General features: G+C 39.7%; 1 non-coding gene across 1 annotated transcript; it reads right to left on the bottom strand.

The window, feature by feature from the left end:
* Positions 1-7,974: 7,974 nt before the first annotated feature.
* Positions 7,975-8,077, bottom strand: LOC126936668 (U6 spliceosomal RNA). The gene has a single exon (XR_007719496.1). It is a non-coding gene; the product is annotated as a U6 spliceosomal RNA (small nuclear RNA).
* Between the last annotated feature and the right edge of the window lie 10,129 nt (positions 8,078-18,206).

Genomic DNA, 18,206 nt, shown 5'->3' on the forward strand with positions numbered 1-18,206 from the left:
CTAGAAAACAACACGAATTAGGTTTCAATAAAACCTTTACATGAGGTTAATATAACCCCGATAATAAAACCCTGTGTTAGTCCATTGTGCATTGCGATAAAGGACTACCTTAGTAATTTATAAAGAACACAGGTTTATTTGGCTCATGGATCTGTAGGCTGTACAAGCAAGGCACCAGCATCTGTTTGGCTTCTGGTGAAGCCTCAGGAAGCTTGTACTCATGGCAGAAGAGAAAGAGGGAGCAGGTACATCACACAGTGAGAAAAGAATCAAGAGAGAGAAAAGGTTCCAAGCTCTTTAAACAACTAATTCTTGCATGAACAAATAGAGAACTTATTCATTACCATGAGGCCAGAATCAAGATATTCATGAGGGATTTCCCCCATTGATTTAAACACTTCCTACTGTCATGGGATATTTAGGGTGTTGATTTTCTGGTCAGAAACCTCTGTTGCTGGTGGTGTCTTTGCTCAAGTTCTGTTCTGTGTCCAGGAAGAATGAGGTATGCAGACAAATGGAGGGTGAAAAAGATGAAGGGGAGCTTTACTGAGTGTTAGAAAAGCTCAGAGGAGACCTGCAGTGGGCAGCTCCTCTCTGTAGGCGGGTGGTCCTCTTGAGTGTTCAGCTCTCAGCAGAGAGGAGACCCTGGAATAGGTTCTCCTCTCTGCAGCTGGTTGTCCCGAAGTTGAAGTCTCTGCAGGTCTCTGAAGCTCTCAGCAAAGGGTAGCTCGTCTCTGCAAGTCTCTGAATCTCTCAGTGGAGACGGTAGCTCCTCTCTGCAGCTGGTCATCCCATCATCTTCTGCTATTAGTAGAGAGGGTAGCTCCTCTCTGCAGCTGGTCGTCCTATCATCTTCTGCTATTAGTAGAGAGGGTAGCTCCTCTCTGCAGCTGGTCGTCCTATCATCTTCTGCTATTAGTAGAGAGGGTAGCTCCTCTCTGCAGCTGATAGTCCTATCATCTCTCTGTCCTCTGTCCTGCTCTGGCTGAGTCCAGGGCTTTTATGGACCTTAGAGGGGAGGAAGGGCACGCCAATTTGCCCATGGGTGGCATTGGGACAGTCTGGAAATGGCACCACAAGTCTCCACTCAAGTAGCCAGGACTGGCAGCCAGGCCACCAGCCTTCAGTCCCTCCCTGGCATGAAGGTGAGGCATTACTGGGGACCTGCCCCCTTCTGTCCAGGAGCCTGTCTGCCTCGGGGCTGTCCATGGGCCCAGAGTGCTGGCACTAAGGGGCACCTGCAGGCTAGCACTGAGCCGCCCTCAGCCCCCTCTCAGTTTCCCCTCTCATGCTCATGGGCACCTCAATTCTGGAGGGGGAAAGGTAGCAGGGCAGTGCCCCAAGCACATGCATACCCAGCCAGGCAGTGACAGTGCCTGGGCTCAGCCCCAGTCAGAGCCAGTATCTGGAGTGGAGAGAGACCAGGCAGTGGGAGCAGACAAATCTGAGCCTGCTGGGAGTGCTGAGGGGGCTTCCTGGGCCTCTGAGGGTGCAGAGATGCCCAGGTCCTGTGCCTGAAAGAGCAGCTGCAGTTGCACCTGCAGAGCTCCCTCCCCACCAAGTTGAAAGGGTGGGACTCCTGCTTGTCCCCAGATCCTGCCTGCTCCATGGAATGGGAGGCCCAGGTCTGCAGCCATGGATCTGCTGGCTGCAGCTGCATCTGGGAGGGCAGGGATCCTTCCTGCTCCAGGCCCCACCAAGAGCACAGGGAGAGCTGCCCACAATTTGGGTAGCTGCAGCCCCGCCCAGAGGGTGGAGCTCCTGCCTGCTTCATAGACCAGGAAGCCTTGGTCTACAGCTGTGGTTTGGGTAGCTAGAGAGGCAGCTGGAGACCTCCCGCCCCAGCTCAGGAGGGACGGGGCTCCCACTTGCCCTTGGCTCCTGTGGGCCTTATGGAGCAAGCAGCCCCTGGAAGCCTCCCCGCTGCAGCCATCTGATGGCAGTGGCTGCTGCCATTGCCACTACGTCTGCCTCCAAATTGGAGGTCACGTTTCAACTTTAGATTGTAGGGGGCACACATCCAAATCATATCAAGCCCTTTTCCTTTATTAAACTGTATATAAATCGTGACACCAATTATCACCTTGTTATTAGTATCACATAGAACTTTCCTCTAAAGAACGTATAGTATTATTTGATATAGATATCATTAATTCAAAAAGAATTTTTAAATTGTACTGTTTTTACTTAAATATATAAAGTTAATAAACAGAAATATTTCTAGCAACTTTTAACCAATTTCAAAAAGCTTCAAATATTTTTGGAATTGATTAGAAGATATTTTCTTAGACATATTTTCCATATTATACCTCTTCTGTTTCTGCTTCATCATGGTCTTTGTACCATCAAGCTCATCTCATATATATATACCTACTTATCAGCAAAATCAAACCAGTTGACCAAAACTGATTATCAGCTTTTCAGCAATCATACATTTATAGAAGTAATGTGTACATTGTCTTCATTAACAGATTTTTTAACCTTTTTTGAAATTTTTAATTCTAATATGATATATGTGCTTGATCTCACCTGCATACTTCAACTATTGAGGGTATCCTTTTTTTCTCTCTTTAAAAGAGTATTAATTGGATTTATGCCACTCATTTTACTCTATCCTTCTTGGTCCTGCTTTATCTTCCTTGACTCTGGACAGGTATTGGTCTTTTTTTTTATTTATTTATTTATTTATTTATTTATTTATTTTTTTTTTTTAAATTTATTTATTATTATTATACTTTAAGTTGTAGGGTACATGTGCATAACGTGCAGGTTTGTTACATATGTATACTTGTGCCATGTTGCTGTGCTGCACCCATCAACTCGTCATTTACATCAGGTATAACTCCCAATGCAATCCCTCCCCCCTCCCCCCTCCCCATGATAGGCCCCGGTGTGTGATGTTCCCCTTCCTGAGTCCGAGTGATCTCATTGTTCAGTTCCCACCTATGAGTGAGAACATGTGGTGTTTGGTTTTCTGTTCTTGTGATAGTTTGCTAAGAATGATGGATTCCAGCTGCATCCAAGTCCCTACAAAGGACTCAAACTCATCCTTTTTTATGGCTGCATAGTATTCCATGGTGTATATGTGGCACATTTTCTTAATCCAATCTGTCACTGATGGACATTTGGGTTGATTCCAAGTCTTTGCTATTGTGAATAGTGCTGCAATACAGCCAACAGACACATGAAAAAATGCTCATCATCACTGGCCATCAGAGAAATGCAAATCAAAACCACAATGAGATACCATCTCACACCAGTTAGAATGGCAATCATTAAAAAGTCAGGAAACAACAGGTGCTGGAGAGGATGTGGAGAAATAGGAACACTTTTACACTGTTGGTGGGATTGTAAACTAGTTCAACCATTATGGAAAACAGTATGGCGATTCCTCAAGGATCTAGAACTAGATGTACCATATGACCCAGCCATCCCATTACTGGGTATATACCCAAAGGTATTGGTCTTAACTGTTGCTCCCTGTACATTCTGTAGGGTTTGACCATTTCCTCTTAAGCATGTGAGTTTACTACTCAGTGTTCTAGTAATCTACTTCTAGAATATTAGCTTAGATCTATTATGCTTTTGTTCTTAAGCAGGGAATTGGATTAATACATAGTGGTTTAACAAATAAACCAACATGATTCTGCCTATTTATTGTTTTATCCAAATGCAAGCTTTTATCTACTTGTTCCTTATGTCTGGACACAGCATTATCCACTGCCCTGAAACTGGCAGAAATAAGTGGTTAGTAATTCTTTCTTACCATATTAAGAAAAGCAGATTTATAGTTATTAAAATTAGCTTTTGATTCACATTCTTTAATGTACCAAATCAACTTGTATTTATATTGTTATGCTCCTATATTTCCTTCTGTTCTCTAACTCTTTTCTATTTATATTTCAGAAGGGAAAATAACAGTTCTAGTGAAAGCTGCTGTAGCAGGTTATGATTTGCAATAGACACAGATGCCATAAAGCATAACTTTGGGCAGTGCAGTCCACTGGTAGAGCTGTAGAAGGTTGGACTTTTTAAAAACTAGAGGCAAGTGACTGTGACTCAACCTTACTTTATGAGCATCTGAACCATTTGATATTTGATTCAAAAGGGGAAATTATCAAGACTAGGAAAAGATATGTTAAACAGCTGTTTACACAGAAGTTTCAATGAGTTTAATACTTTTAAGTATCTTAGATTCCTTTCAGATAAAAATTAACAAATATAGCTCTACAAGAATCTCATGCAAGTTTACCATGGTGCAAAAAGATTTCTTTAGCTGATATCAACTAGTTGCTTTCTGTGTAGGGTTCTAAGTGCTTTAGATGATTTATGCTCTTTAATTTTATTCTAAAACTTTTTTTAAAAAATGCAATTTTGTTAATCTTAGTTCTCAGGTTGTACATTAAATTTCTAGATTTGGTCATTGATATGGTTTGACTTTGTATACCCACCCGAATCTCATCTTGTGGCTTCCATAATTCCTACATATTGTGGGAGGGACTTGGTGGAGGATTATTGAATCATGGGGGTGGGTTTTTCTCATGCTGTTCTCATGGTAATGAATGGGTCTCATGAGATATGGTGATGTTAAAAGAGCGAGGTTCTCTGCATAGCTCTCTTTTTGCCTGCAGACATCCACGTAAGATGTGACTTGCTCCTCTCGCCTTCCACCCTGATTGTGAGGCCTCCCCATCCACATGTAACTGTGAGTCCAATTAAACCTCTTTCTTTTGTAAATTGCCTAGTCTTAGGTATGTCTTTATAAGTAGTGTGAAAACAGATTAATACAGTAAATTGGTGTCAGGAGAGTGGGCATTGCTGAAAAGATACCTGAAAATGTGGAATTGCCTTTGGAATTGAGTAACAGGCAGAGGGTGGAACAGTTTGGAGGGCTCAGAAGAAGACAAGGAAATGTGGGAAAGTTTGGAACTTCCTAGAGACTTGTTGAATGTCTTTGACAAAAATGCTGATAGTGATATGAATAATAAGGTCCAGCCTGAGGTGATCTCAGATGGAGATGAGAAACTTGTTGGGAGCTGGGGCAAAAGTGACTCTTGTTATGTTGTAGCAAAGAGACTAGTGACATTTTGTGCCTGCCCTAGAGATTTGTGGAACTTTGAACTTCAGAGAGATGATTTAGAGTATCTGGTGGAAGAAATTTCTAAGCAGCAAAGCATTCAAGAAGTGACTTGGGTGCTGTTAAAGGCATTCAGTTTTAAAAGTGAAACACAACATAAAAGTTTGGAAAATTTGTGGCCTGACAATGCAATAGAAAAGAAAATACCATTTTCTGAGGAGAAATTCATGCCAGCTACAGAAATCTGAGTAAGTAACAAGGAACTGAATGTTAATTCCCAAGACAATGGGGAAAATTTCTCCAGAGCATGTCACTGGTCTTCACAGAAGTCTCTCCCATCACAGGCCCAAAGGCCTACAAGAATAAATGTGGTTTTGTGGGTCAGGCCCAGGGTCCCCGTGTTGTGTGCAACTTAGGAACTTGGTGCCCTGCATCTCAGCCACTCCAGCTATGGCTGAAAGGGGCCAATGTAGAGTTTAGGCCATGGCTTAAGAGGGTGCAAGTCTCAAGCCTTGGCATTTCCACATGGTGCTGAGCCTGCAGGTGCAGAGAAGTCAAGAATTCTGGTTTGTGAATCTCTGTTTCAATTTCAGAAGACGTATGGAAATGCCTGGATGCCCAGGCAGATGTTTGCTGTAGGGACAGGGCCCTAATGGAGAACCTCTGCTAGGGCAGTACAGAAGGAAAATGTGGGGTGGAAGCCCCCACACAGAGTTCCTACTGGAGGACCACCTAATGGAGCTGTGAGAAAAGGACCACTGTCCTCCAGACCCCAGAATGGTAGATCCACCAACAGCTTGCACCATGAGCCTAGAAAAGCCACCGACACTCAATGCCAGCCCGTGAAGGCAACCGGTAGGGAGGCTGTACCCTGCAAAGTCACAGAGGTGGAGCTGCCGAAAACCATGAGAACTCACCTGTTGCTTCAGTGTGATCCGTATGTGAGACATGGAGTCAAAGGAGATCACTTTGGAGCTTCAAGATTGTACTGCCTTTTTGGATTCTGGAGTTGCATGGGGCCTGCAGCCCCTTTGTTTTGGTCAATTTCTTCCATTTGGAATGGCTGTATTTATCCAATTCCTGTAACCCCATTGTATCTAGGAAGTAACTGACTTGTTTTTTATTTTACAGGCTCATAGGTGGAAGGGACTTGTCTTTTCCCAGATGAGACTATAAACTGTAGACTTTTGAGTTAATGCTGAAAATGAGTTGAGACTTTGGGGGACTGCTGGAAAGGCATGATTGGTTTTGAAATGTGAAGATGTGAGATTTGGGAAGGGCTGGGGTGGAATGATATAGTTTGACTCTGTGTCCCACCCAAATCTCATCTTGTAGCTCCTATAATTTCCACGTGTTGTGGGAGGGATTTGGTGGAGAATTACTGAATTATGGGAGTGGGTCTTTCCTGGGCTGTTCTCGTGATAGTGAATGGATCTCACGAGATCTGATGGTGTGAAAAATGGGTTTCTCTGCACAAGCCCTCTTTTTACCTGCCACCATCAATGTAAGCTGTGACTTGCTCCTCCTTGCCTTCTGCCATGATTGTGAGGCCTCCCCATTCACATGGAACTGTGAGTCCAATGAAATATTTTTCTTTTGTAAATTGCCCAGTCTCGAGTATGTCTTTATCAGCAGCATGAAAACAGGCTACTACTCTACATTTCCTATACATCTGTTACTCTGTGTTATTTGACATATATCTCCCTATTTCCTTCCTATCCCCTTCACTTGTGGTAACCACTGCTTCATCATCCTTGCATATTTGAGCTCTTTTTATTTAAAAAAAAAAATTCTCATGTAAGTAAGATTATGCAATGATTTTCTTCCTCTGTCTGGCTTATTTCACTTAGCATAATGTCTTCTATGGTAGTTCCATTCATATCGTGGACCTTCTTTTTAGGGGTGATTATTTCTGTGTGTGTGTGTGTGTTGTGTGTGTGTGTTTATGTGTGTGTTTGTGACATTTCTTTACCCATTTGTGTGTCTATGGGTATTTATATTGTTTACATGTCTTGCTATTGTAAATAATCCTGCAATCAACATGAGAGTACAGATATATTTGCAAGGTGTCTATCTTATCTCTTATTTGTATGTATTCAGAAAAGGAATTGCCAGGTCATATAGTAGTTTTATTTTCAACTTCTTTAGGAACCTTCATACTGCTTTCCATCATGGCTATAGGAAACTACATTCCCATCAACAGTGTACCAGGGTTCCCTTATCTCCACACCCTTGCCAACATTTACCTTTTTTGTTTTTAATTAATAGCCATCTTTATGGGTATGAGATGATGTCTCATAATGGTTTAATGTGCATTTTCCTGGTGATTACTTATGTTGAGAACATTTTACATCTTTTTATATTTTGTATTTTAAAACTTATTGTAGCTATAGTTATTTTTGACTATAACTGTAGCTGTAGGTATATTATTTTGACTTTTAACCTTTGTACTGGAGATTTAAAAAATTAACACATCATCGTTAGAGTAATAGAGTATTTTGAATTTGATTATGAATTTGCCTCAACTAATTGGGTTTATACTTTTTTATGTTTTAATGATAGTAATTATCCCTTTTTTTCAGTTGAACCTTTACCTTAAGCATTTATTGTAAGTCCAGTCTAATGATGATAAATTACGTCAGCCTTTGTTTCTCTGGGACAGGGTTTCTCTTTTATTTCTGAATGCATTGCTGGGTATAGTATTTAGGGTTGATATGAGTTTTATGCATTTATTTTTTCCCAATACTTTGAATATATCAACCCATTCCCCATGGTCTGTGATTTTTTTTTCTGCAAAATCCTTTCATAGTCTAATAGAGGTTCCCTCACAGGTGACTTGAAGCTTTTATCTTGCTCTTTTTAGAATTCTCTCCTTGTTTCTGCCTTTTTTCAATTTGCAAAACATAGAATATTTCATAAATTTGTGTGTTGTTATTGCACAGGGATGATGCAAATCTTCTCTGTATTACCACAATTTTAGTATATGTGCTACTAAAGTAAGTAATAACTCTAACACTCTATAAGGCAGTGATTTGTATCTGGATTTACATATCAGAGATTTAATGCTTACAGAGGATAACTGACCCTAGACCACTCAGATAATAAATTATAGAGCCAGAATTTTGACTCATGCGTTCCTGATATCAAAACTTATACTCTTACTTGCATTACTAGACTGCCTATTAAAGAACTCTTTCCCTTCATGATTCAATATCCATTGCCTCATATAAGTGTACTTGTTGTTAAGTTTGTTTTATATGTATATTTTTAGGGTGAATTCCTTACACATTCTTTGTCACTATGGTAGAGAAAACAGTCCCTGGAACTGTTTAATAATCTGACATGAATTTACAGCATTAGGAAATAGATAACTAGAGAATGTAAAATTTACCCTGAATATCCTGATGAGTCTTCACAGGCTGAGGTATCAGTACAATATTGCATAATTTTTGAAGATATTACTTTCTATAACTCAAACAACAAACTGAAATTTCTGGTGTTTCAGTTACTTGTACTGGCAGACGCAGACATAGATTTGTAACCTTGGCTGGGCACAGTGGCTCATTCCTGTAATCCCAGCACTTTGGGAGGCTGAGGGGGGAGGATCACGAGGTCAGGAGATTGGGACTGTCCTGGCTGAGACGGTGAAACCTCATCTCTATTAAAAATACAAAAAAAAAAAAATTAGCTGGGCATGGTAGTGGGCGCCTGTAGTCCCAGCTACTCAGGAGGCTGAGGCAGGAGAATAGCGTGAACCCGGGAGGCAGATCAAGCAGTGAGCCAAGATTGTGCCACTGCACTCCAGTCTGGGTGACAGAGCGAGACTCTACCTAAAAAAATTTAAAAAAAGATTTGTAACCTTGCCAAATATTGCATGGCAGCCAATCTTCCTTGTAGAACATGGAATTAAAGCCATCAGGACATGATAATAATGTGAAAGTATTAGCTTATTAATAGCAAATTTTATAATCCTTAATCACTCAATACATTACTAGCAAATATTCTGAAGTTCAGAATTCAATACTAAAATCTAAGTAATTGGTTGTTAGCAAAAACTAAAGTCACTGGGGGCTCAAATTTCAGCCCACGGTGATGTCCACCACCCTATACTTCCATGGGGTCACAGGTCATGTATATTAATTTGACCAAAACTTGAGGTGATACCAATTTTAAACATTTCAAAATTGTTAAAAAGTATAGTAATTTCCTCAAATTTGCTTTGTATTGACTGACTACTTTATTCTTTTTCTTTTTTTTTTTTTTTTTTTTTGAGACCGAGTTTCACTTTGTCACCCAGGCCGGAGTGCAATGGTGCAATCTCAGCTCACTGCAACTTTTGCCCCCCGTCCCCCTGCCCCCAATTCAAGCAATTTTCCTGCCTCAGCCTCCCGAGTAGCTGAGACTACAGGCATGCACCACCACACCTGGCTAATTTTGTATTTTTAGTAGAGATGGGGTTTCCTCCATGTTGGTCAGGCTGGTCTTGACCTCTTGACCTCAGGTGATCTGCCTGCCTTGGCTTCCCAATATTTTACTTATTTATTTATTTGAGAGGAGTCTTGGTTGCCCAGGCTGGAGTGCAGTGGCACGATCTCGGCTCACTGCAAACTCCGCCTCCTGGGTTCACGCCATTCTCCTGCCTCAGCCTCCCGAGTAGCTGGGACTACAGTCGCCCGCCACCATGCCCGGCTTATTTTTTGTATTTTCAGTAGAGACAGGGTTTCACCAAGTTAACCAGAATGGTCTCAATCTCCTGACCTCGTGATCCTCCCATCTCAACCTCCCAAAGTGCTGGGATTACAGGCGTGAGCCACTGCAATATTTTATTCCTTTTTGTGTTTAACACTATTCACCATTCTTCCACCCCTCTGATTCCAGTCTAACTGGAGGAAAATCACGCTGTTGACACACATCTCAGAAATATTGTGGTTAAAGCTATACAGAGTACTTTGAATTAGGAAATGCTTTCAATAACCAACAAGTCTATAAATGCTAGAAAAAAAATCCATACTGGTGCAAATATATATTCCAAGCTCTCTACAAGCCTCTGGATTATACAGCCATTATTAATTAAAAGAATTCTAGTCAGACCTAAATAGAATCAAGCAGGACATTTTGTCTTGTATCTACTAAGCCCCTGCATTTTTATTTTCTTCATTAGGCCTCTTTTACCAAGTCTTGGGAAATTTTGTCTGGTTTACTCTGCTTATCTGTATGTAGAATGAAATCACACTTGAGTATATTGCCACCCTCTTCTTTTTCATGAGTTCAATTAAACAGTAAGAAAGATCAACATGGGTTTGAAGGCCAGCTATATCACCTTGAGTAACTATTCAAGTTTTTAAAAACTTCGTTGTTTCATTTGTTAAATTAGGCTAATGCTCTCAGGGTGGTTGTCATTGTCTTATACAAAATGTTTCTTTCAAACGATTATCCCAAATTTTCCTGGAAAAGATATATTTTAGAACAGTTTGGAACACTCTATATACTATGTTATCATCATTAAATATCAAAATTGTATTATTATATTAATGACTCTGAGCAGTACTAAAGAAAACCTGTTTATATTACTTCAACATTTCTAAAAATATTGATTAACTGAGCTGTGTGTTTAGTATTATTAACCTGCTGCAGAAACAGACACTTGCAGAATATACTTTGGAAAATGCTATTTTGAGGATTAAACATTGTTTCCAGCCTAGATCACATTGCTAAATTCTAGTCTACAACTACGTATTTTATATCCACACTTAGATATCTATCAGAAAAGTAAAAGGTTAGGAAATGAAATTCGAATTTTTCTCTTTCAATCTGCATTTTATGTACTCATTCTAAACTCAGTAAATATCAGATCAATTCTTTGGCTCATACCAAAGATGTTATGATTATTCTTGATTCCTCTCTTTGTCTCCTACTCCATATCATGCTCATAAAAAAATCTTATTTAAAAGTACAAAAATTTAGGCTAATTCTTACCAACTCTACCATTATCATGCTAGCCCAATTCTCTCTCTTGCTTAATTATAGCATTAATTTTTGGCTTGGTTTCCATGATCTTTTCCTGCTCCTCTACAGTCTTCTTTCGACATAGCAGTTGAAAATTGTGTTTTTAAATGGAAGTCTCACTGTGTTATTCCTGCTCAAAAATGTCCAATATTTTTTAAATTGTGCAAATTAAAAGCCAATATCCATATAAATGACCCCAAAAGTTCTTCAGGATTTGCCTCAGCCTTTTAATTCTCAGACTTGATTTCCTGCTACTGCCTTCCTTGTCCTCTTTCTTTGAGCTAAAGTAGAATTTTAGTAATTTTAAAGCACAAAGCATGTGTATTAGTCCATTTTCATGCTGCTGATAAAGACATACCTGAGACTGGCAATTTACAAAAGAATTAGGTTAAATGGACTTACAGTTCCACATGATTGTGAGGCAAGGGAGGCCTCACAGAAGGTGAAAGGCACGTCTCACATGGTGGCAGACTAGAGAAGAAGAGCTTGTGCAGGGAAACTCCCCATTTTAAAACCATCAGATCTTGTGAGACTTATTCACTATCCTGAGAACAGCACAGGAAAGACCTGCCCCCATGATTCAATTACCTCCCACTGGGCCCCTCACACAACACATGGGAATTGAAGATGAGATTTGGGTGGAGACACAGTCAAACCATATCATTCTGCCCCTGGCCACTCTCAAATCTCATGTCCTCACATTTCAAAACCAATCATGCCTTTCTTCCAAAGTCTTAACTCAAAAATTTCAGCATTACCTCAAAAATCCACAGTCCAAAGTCTCCTCCAAGACAAGGCAAGTCCTTTCTACCTATGAGCCTGTAAAATCAAAAGCAAGTTGGTTACTTCCTAGATATATTGGGGGTACAGGCATTGGGTAAATACAGCCATTCCAAATGGAAGAAATTGGCCAAAACAAAGGGCTACAGGTCCCATGCAAGTCTGAAATCCAGGTAGGCAGTCAAATCTTTTTTTTCTTTTTTTCTTTTGATGGAGTCTTGCTCTGTCACCCAGCCTGGAGTGCAGTGGCTCGATCTCGACTCACTGTAAGCTCCACCTCCCAGGTTCACGCCATTCTCCTGCCTCAGCCTCCCGAGTAGCTAGGACTGCAGGTGCCCGCCACCATGTCTGGCTAAATTTTTTGTATTTTTAGTAGAGACAAGGGTTTCTCCATGTTAGCCAGGATAGTCTCAATCTCCTGACCTTGTGATCCGCCCACCTCAGCCTCTCAAGGTGCTGGGATTACAGGCGTGAGCCACCATGCCCAGCCCCAGGCAGTCAAATCTTAAAGCTCCAAAATGATCTCCTTTGACTCCATGACTCATATCCAGGTCATACTGAAGAAAGAGGTGGGATGGGAACTGGAGCAACAGTGACTCCTGTTATGTTCTAGCCTACAGACTGGCAGCATTTTGCTTCTGTCCTAGAGATTTGTGGTATTTTGAACTTGAGAGAAATGATTAAGGGCAACTGGTGGAAGAAATTTATAAGCAGCAAAGCATACAAGAAGTGACTTGGGTGCTGTTAAAGGCATTCATTTTTTATAAAGGAAGCAGAACATAAAAGGAAAATTTGCAGCCTGATAATGTGACAGAAAAAGAAATCCCATTTTCTGAGGAGACATTCAAGCCAGCTGCAGAAATTTGCATAAGTAATGAGGAGCTGACTGTTAATCCCTAAGACAATGGGGAGAATATATCCAGGGCATCTCAGAGGTCTTCACAGCAGTCCTTCCCATCGCAGGCCTGACCTAGGAGGAAAAAGTGGGTACATGGGTTGGGCCCAGGGTCCCTGTACTGTGTGCAGCCTAGGAACTTGGTGCCCTGTGTCCCAGCCACTCCCGCTATTGCTAAAAAGGGCCAAGGCACAGCTTGGCCCATGGCTTCCAAGGGTGCAAGTCCCCAACCTTGGTAACTTTCATGTGGTGTTGAGCCTGTGAGTGCACAGAAGTCAAGAACTGAGGTTTGGGAGCCTTTGCCTAGATTTTAGAGGACGTATGGACATGCCTGGGTATCTAGGCAGAAGTTTGCTGCAGGGGTGGGGCTCTTATCCAGTACCTACCTCTGCGAGGGTAGTACAGAAGGGAAATGTGGGGTATGAGTCACCACACAGACTCCACACTAGGGCACCACCTAGTGGTCTGTGAGAAGAAGTCCACCGTCTTCCAGGTTTAATTGAACTGTAAATCAATTAAATCTCTTTTCATAATAAATTACTTAGTCTCATGTAGTTCTTTATAGCAGAGTGGTTGGAACAGTTTGCAGGGCTCAGAAAAAGACAGGAAGATTTGGGCAAGTTTGGAATTTCCTAGAGACCAGTTGAATGGTTTTGACCAAAATGTTGATAATGATAGGGATAATGAAGTCCAGACTGAGGGGGTCTCAGATGTGTATGAGGAACTTATTGGGAACTGGAGCAAAGGTCATGGTTGCCATGCTTTAGCAAAGAGACTGATGGCATTTAGCTCCTGACCTAGAGCTCTGTGAAACTCTGAACTTGAGAGAGATAATTTAGGGTATCTGGCAGAATAAATTTCTAAGCAGCAAAGCATTCAAGATGTGACCTGGCTGTTTCTGGATGCATACCGTCATATGTGTTCACAAAGATATGATCTGGAAATGGAACCTACATTTAAAAGGGAAGTGGAACATAAAAGTTTGGAAAATTCAAAGCCTGATTATGTGATAGAAGATAAAAACACATTTCCTGGGGAGAAATTGAAGCTGGCTGCATAAATATGCACAAAGTAATGAGGAACCAGTTGTTATTAGCCAAGACATTGGGAAAATGTCTCCAGGGCATTTCAGCAATCTTAATGGAAGCCCCTCCCATCATAAGCCCAGAGGCCTAAGAGGGAAAAATGGTTTTGTGGGCTGAGATCAGGGCCCCCACTGTTCTGTGAAACTTTGGGATGTAGAGCCCTGTGTCCCCAATGCTCCAGCTCTACCCGTGGCTAAAATGGTACAAGGTACAGCTCAGGCTGTGGCTTCAGAGGGTGCAAATCTCAAGACTTGGAAACTTCCACATGTTATTGGGCATGTGGATGCACAGATGGCAAAAACTGAGGTTTGGAAACCTGTGTCTACATATCAGAGGATGTATGGAAACAACTGAATGTTCAGGCACAAGTCAGTTGCAGTAGCAGTGCCCTCATGGAGAACCTCTGCTAGGGCAGTGCAGGACGGAAATGTGGGACTGAAGCCCCCACACAGACTCCCAACTGGGGCACTGCCTAGTAAAGCTGTGAGAAGAGGGCCAGCATCCTCCAGACCCCAGAATGGTAGATCCATTGACAGCTTGCACTGTGTGCCTGGGAAAGCTCCAGGCATTCAACAGCAGCCTGTGAAAGCAGTTTCAGGGACTGTACCCTGCAGAGCTACAGCAGCAGAGCTGCCCAAGAGCTTGGGAGCCCACCTATTGCATCAGCATGACCTGGATGTGAGACATGGAGTCAAAGGAGATTATTTCAGAGACTTAAGTTTTAAGGTCTGCCCTGCTGGGTTTCTGACTTGCATGGGGCCTGTTGCCCTTTGTTTTGGTCAATTTCTTCCTTTTGCAATGGCAACATTTACCCACTGTCTATACCCCCATTGTGTCTTGTAAATAACTAACTTATTTTTAATTTTAGACTTATAAGTGGAAGGGACTTCCCTTGTCTCAGATGAGACTTTGGAGTTAGACTTTTCAGTTAATGCTGGAATGAGTTAGGATTGGAGAGACTGTTTGGAAGGCATGATTGATTTTGAAATGTGAAAAGGATATGAGGTTTTGGAGGGGTCAGGGGTGAAATGATATGGTTTGGCTCATCTCCCCATCCAAATTTCATCTCAAATTGTAATCCCCATTTTTGAGGGTAGGACCTGTTGGGAGGTGATTGGATCATGGAGGTAGATTTTCTTTCTTCTTGTTCTAGTGAGTTCTTATGAGATCTGATGGCTTACAAGTTTGTCTCTCTTCTCTCTCTCTCTCTCTCTGCCTCTCCCTTTTAGTCCAATCTGGCAGTGCTTCTGCTGGTATAACACTCCCCAATTCCCCCAGACCTTTATAGTTTCCTGCATATATGCCACTGGGATTTCTCATTAAATAAGAGATTTCTTCACAGATTTTTTTTTTTTTGATAATCCAATCTACATTCCCAGATTAGGCTGAGGAGGTTGAGGAAAACCCTGAGTCAATCTCTTGCTTTTGTCACTACTCTCACTCCCTTCATGTCTCTCTAACATGACATGTTGTGATTATATTAGAGTCACCCAGATAATCCAAAATAATTACCTCATACTGCCTAATCACATCTACAACATTCCTTTGTCGTATTAGATAACATAATTACAGGTTTCAGTGATTAAACATGGATTTTTGAAGATGTCTCAAATAATTATTACACATTTTATTTTCTGGAGAAACTCAGCAATTAGCATTGATATATTGCCTCTCCTCCACTTGACTTTAGCCAGAAGGCCAAGAAGCAGTTGCCTCTCCTCTGTTCTATGCATGCGTTCAGAATTCAGCCAAAGAATAAAAAGGAAACAAGTTTCCAGAAAAAACAATGAAAATTACCAGTCCTATTCGGAAAAATAATTAAAACTGAATGGCTATATAACTCTTTTAAAACTAATTCATAGTGCAGTTATCTAGCCAAAAATATCCCCAGGCCAATAATATATTTTTATTCAGGGATCTAAAATATTTAAGATGGTCCATTTTTTTTTCGGACTTGTACAGGATGTACCAGAACACGACCCATCAGAAAAGAAAAACTCTCCTTTATGACTCTCTTTTATGAGGTGATTATAGCTTTAATATCAAAATTAGGTAACGGCAGTATAAAAAGGAAAATTATAGATCTACTTCATTTATAAAATATAAGCAAAATTCTAAATAAATATTAAAAAGCTATCTAGTAAGGTTATAAAAGTAATGCATCATGATTATGCTGTGTTTAAATAAGAAAATTTGGCCAGGCGCGGTGGCTTGCACCTGTAATTCCAGCACTTTAGGAGGCTGAGGCGGGTGGATCACCAGGTCAGAAGCTCAAGACCAGCCTGGCCAAGATGGTGAAACTCTGTTCCTACTAAAAATAGAAAAAATTAGCCGGGCGTGGTGGCAGGCACCTGTAATTCCAGCTACTCAGAAGGCTGAGGCAGGGAACTGCTTAAAGCCCGGAGGTGGAGGTTGCAGTGAGCCAAGATCGCACCACTGCACTGGGTGACAGAGTGAGACTCTGCCAAAAAAAAAAAAAAAAAAAAAGTGTTAAAGTTTTTCATCAAAATGGGAGAACAATGAGGAATAAATAGTTATTTTATTAAAGTATTTGATGACATTGAATTTGTAACGAATTTTAAAATCTTAACCATATTATATAAAACAGAAATATTTTTATTCTAATAAAAATTATTTTCAAAATCTACATAATATATTAAATATAGTTATGAATGTTAAAAACTTTCCACTTAAAATCTAGAACAAATCAAAGATGCACACCATTTCAGTTTCTATGTAAAAATTCCCTGGATACCTAGTCATTATAATAATAAAAATAAAATAAGTAGAAGTTACAAAGTTAAAGAAATTATTATTTTTCATAGATGATATAACTGTCAAAGTGAAAAACTCCAGACAGTATGCAATATATTTAAATTATTAAGACAGTTTAACATGTTTGCCAAATGTACAATAAACATTAGTATATCAAATGCATTCCTCTGCACTAGCAGCAAATATTTTAAAAATACGGTTTTAAAATGTGACACATTTTGTTGTTATAATAACAGAAAATATAAAGTGTCAATTATTAATAAATATAAAAAATCATAAAGCCTATAATATTATGGATTTTAATTAAAATATAGATATTAATAAAATAATTAAGAAAATGAATAAAATAATTAGGAAAGGAATAAAATAATTAGGAAAATTCCTTCAATAGAAGAAATTTGCTACACTTATAAGATTAAAAAAATTAGAAAAGCTTTTATTCTCCTTAACTTTATCTGCCAATGAAATCAGTTTATCAGATCTTTCTACTACTGATCTGCATGGGCAAAGGACTGAATATAACAAAGGCAATTTTTAAGATGCACAGGATGGAGGAACTTGTTCCACAACATGATAAAGCTTACTATAAAATCATATTAATTACCAGCCTGTCAAAATCCTGGAGGGGTATAGAAATTTCCCAATTAAACAGAACTGAAATCCAAGAAAGAAATATCCAAATTTCTATGGAAACTTCATACATGACAGAAATGCACTTGCAGATCAGAATGGAAGGAAAAGAGACATTAATACTGATGGAAAAATTGATTATCTCTTTTGAGAATGTACTGGGTCTATAACTCTCATCAATAGCAAACACCAATTTCATGTAGTTTAATAACAGAGAGAGCAAAACTAGGATAATATTTTGTCACATCAGTATAGGCAACTTTTTCTAAAGAAACACAAGTAAAGTAAACATTAAAAAAGAATAGAATTTCTAAGGCATGGAGTATGGAGAGGTAAAATGTTGACTTTAAAGTAGAGATGCCTAACAAACTCTACTTTCACTAAATGATCAAAGTTTCTAAGTCATAAATATCACATACCCTTGGTTTGATGCAATGAGTAGGACAGTTTTCTCAAAATGCACATACTCAGTCTCACTGTGAGAAAACTTCAGACAAACCCAAATTGAAAAATATTCTACAAAATCTTAATAATTACTCTTCAAAAGTGTTAAGGTTACAAATAATATGAATAGGATGAGAAAATGTCACAGATTGAAGAAGACTATGACAAGATAACTTAACGCAACATGGTATCCTGGCAAAGAAAAACAGAATTGGTAAAAAAAAATGGTGGAATCAAGTCTGTAGGTTAGTTAATGGCATTTGACCAATATTAATTTCTTAGTTTTGAAAAATGTACCCTAGTTAGTTAAGATATTTACAGTAAAGAAAGCTGAGTGAAGATCTATAGGAACTCTACAATGTCTTTACAATTCTTGTGAAAATCTAAAATTACTTCACAATAAAACTTTTAAAAAGATTCCTGATTTGAATACATTCAAACAATATCAAGAAAAAAGAACTTTGTCATAAGACTTCATAATTTAGCTTTAGAGGCGAATTTAGAAGAAAATATT

Source organism: Macaca thibetana, chromosome 14, assembly GCF_024542745.1.
Source record: "Macaca thibetana thibetana isolate TM-01 chromosome 14, ASM2454274v1, whole genome shotgun sequence".
Classification (NCBI taxonomy): domain Eukaryota; kingdom Metazoa; phylum Chordata; class Mammalia; order Primates; family Cercopithecidae; genus Macaca; species Macaca thibetana.